Source organism: Humulus lupulus, chromosome 6 (genome assembly GCF_963169125.1).
Source record: "Humulus lupulus chromosome 6, drHumLupu1.1, whole genome shotgun sequence".
NCBI lineage: Eukaryota > Viridiplantae > Streptophyta > Magnoliopsida > Rosales > Cannabaceae > Humulus > Humulus lupulus.
In genome coordinates, this window is record NC_084798.1 from 44,591,672 (window position 1) to 44,594,900 (window position 3,229).

General features: G+C 30.1%; 1 long non-coding RNA gene across 1 annotated transcript; it reads left to right on the forward strand.

Annotated features, from left to right (window-relative positions):
* The first annotated feature begins 269 nt into the window (after positions 1 to 269).
* Positions 270 to 2,991, forward strand: LOC133783995 (uncharacterized). The gene is made up of 3 exons (XR_009871064.1): positions 270 to 1,999; positions 2,095 to 2,646; positions 2,787 to 2,991. It is a non-coding gene; the product is annotated as an uncharacterized LOC133783995 (long non-coding RNA).
* Positions 2,992 to 3,229: the final 238 nt, after the last annotated feature.

A 3,229-nucleotide genomic window follows, 5' to 3' on the forward strand; every position in this document is an offset into this window, starting at 1 on the left:
ACTATGGGAATTAGAGTTTCTATGCTCAACTTTCTCATTGGCAATTTGCTAGATGATAAAGTTGTGATATTTTCCTATTTCATTCTGTTTATACTCCCATTTTTAGGTAGATTTTTATAGCCGGATAGCTTAGTTAAGTATTAGAGGATGTTATTGGATATTATGCATCTCTCATGGGTGTTAATTATATATATTTTTCCGTACCTAAGTTTGGAATGAGTTGATGGAAAATGGTACAAAACTCAACTTTGATATGCTTGAGTGAATTTGTTAATGTTGTAGTTTTAGTGCCAACCACAGAGTGTGCGGTGATTTGTGATGGTAATTGAAAATGTGGTTGTGATAGGCGTAGGAATTGATTACTATGATGCGATTATTTCTTAACAGTAATTCAAGTTTTTTGGTGAGTATGTCACTGGACGAGTCCCCATTTATTTAGGAATTAGTATCACCTGTTTGATCTACAGTAATTTAGGTTTTATTGTGGAATATGTTCAAACAAGTTTGTATAATGTGATTGATATGAATTTGAATGTTTAGGATTCCCTAGTGTATTATTGCAACACAGCCTTGACATTTAATGATTAGTTTAGTTGTGCATTGCTTACATTGATACAATTTTGGTAAATATGCATGAAGGATGCTTTTTGTTCAATCTTGTGATATTTGTGATTATAGAGTTATTTTGACTGGATTTGGGTAGTATTCTGTGCTTTGCTTCTGTTGTGTTATTAGTGTGATTGTTTCTTTTTTAAAGATCACAGGAATGTTTTTGTTCCTCCTGGTTTTTTCTTCACCCTGTTGAGGACATTTGTTTGTTTCCTTTTTTATTGCAGTTCCCATAGTATCTTTTATTTGATAATTTCTCTAGTCCAATAACCAATTTCATGAACCTTAATATTGCTGTCTTATTGGGTGTTCAGTGTATTATTATGCAAGATTCAATATTAATTTATTACTGGATGTTCCTTGCCAGTTTTATTTTCATGTTATCTTATCCTGTCTTCATTTGCAACTGAAAAGCTAGTTCGAAGATCTATATGATCAATTCTGAATTGAATTCTTTCAATTTTGGTAAGAGCTGACTGGGTTTTTGTAGTTGATTATTATAATTCAAAATTATTTTTCATCGACTATTGTTTTGGATGGCCACTAGTCCAGGTTCTTGAATTGCTTTTTTCTCTATAAAATGACAGCATAAATTCCTCTTTAACCCAAATCAATATCATTAATGCTCAATGCCTTAGGTATACAAATGTGTATATATGTATAAGAGAAATTTTAATTGAATTAAAATATATCAATCAGAATTTTGTTGCTATAGATGAGAATGCTTGATTTTTTTTTTCTTACTTTTGGTAATTGGAATGATGTGGTACATTTTAAGATAATATATCAATCAAAATTTTGTTGCTGTAGATGAGAATGCTTGGTTTTTTTTTTTACTTTTGGTAATTGGAATGATGTGGTACATTTTAAGATGTGGCTTGCAAATGATGGAAATTATATAGAGCTTAGATGGCTTACAACTTGGAAACAAAGACAACAAATTGATGACTTTCAATTGCCATTTGAGATTTTCAGGGTTGTGCAACAAAAGTGAGCACCATTTTGTTATGACTTCATTCAATTTCTTGATGCATATGTCCAAACTTAACTAATATGTTGAAAAAATAATTTCTTTAAGTTCTTACTTGAAAACTTGATTATGAGATTGGATTCATAGTTGAGTTGCTCATTTTAGTTTGAAACTTTATGAAGTTAAGAATAAGTTTTATACAACAATGCTTGTGGTTTAAGACAATTAAAAAAAACTGCACTCTATATGTTTTGTGAAATGCCTTGGAGACATAACACTTGGATGAAATAATCTTTATGCATACGAGTTTGAAAGTTAATTGCCTAATTGTATATCTTTGCAGAAAGCTCCAATTGATCATTTCACTCGTGAAAGTTGCAAGCCATCTGCATCTCAAGGTGTTCCACTTGGAGGCATGGGGTCTGTGGTGTACAAGCTTGTTGTTACAAATTTTTCAACTTTGTTCTTTTTTATTTGATCAAACTGATGTGCTTGTTTGTTTATGTCTCATACAGAAGTGGCAGCATATCTAGAGGTTTTAGAGGTGAATTCAGGCAATTTCAAATTGTTCCTGGTTTATGTGAGGGTTCTCCAGTCATGGCCAATCAATTTTCTGTAAAAATCTTCTCTTCATCTATACTCAGTTTTCTTTATTTTTTATTTTTTAAGAAATAAAAATTTCAATAATATCCAGTACGATATTATTGTGAGGTAGTGGGTGAATGCCGCTTTTTATGTAAAAGTAACGTGAGAACTGTGGAGTTGATGGAATTCCACTTGATTTAATTATTTTAAGTGTAAATTTTATATCAGACCAAATATTGTTGCTGAAGTTGAACGTAGATGTATTTGTTGCTAACAAAACTACTTTTCTTTAGAAAGAACTTCAATATTTACTACGAGTGTTCTAAATGGAAGTTGTAATATGTAGCTGAGATAGGTTCACAGATTAATGAGTGCAACAATGGCGCCTGGAAGTTATACTAGTTGTTATAGTATTGCTGCTAATTTTGGTTTGGAAAGCGATAGTAAAGAATATTCATGCAACGATTATGACGAAGATGTTGGTAGGTTTTTGTATTTGGAAGGTGTGGAATATATTAACTGATATGCAATCCAAGATTATGATAGCATTATTGACTATTTTAGATGAATGATATGATATTTCATGACCTCATTAGTTTTTCGTTTATGTTTTATTTACCAGATTCAACAAGTCAAGTGCAAAAGAAAATCTAATTTGGAAGGCTTTGGTGTGCTGACATTTGGAAGATCGTGAATTCCTACCTTTACTTTTGAATATGCAACAGTTTAAGACTATTTTGTTGACTATTGTGAAAATGTTTTGTTTATGTTAATTAGGCAGTGTTGAATATCTTAAGACTTTGTATTATTTTTTTATATAATCTTGAATGTATTTTGACACAATTATTTGGTTATATGTGTTATGAACCATATAATTAGTACTCAATTATATATTTGTACAATGTTAAGGGTGTCTTAAGTATATTAAATGAAGCGAGTTTGAATTAAAGAAATAAAAAATAATTATAATGTACATGTTTATATAATAATAATTCAAGCTTATTAAAATATTAGAATAATACAAAAAAATGTGTTATTGTATCTTTTACAATAACACTGGTTTAT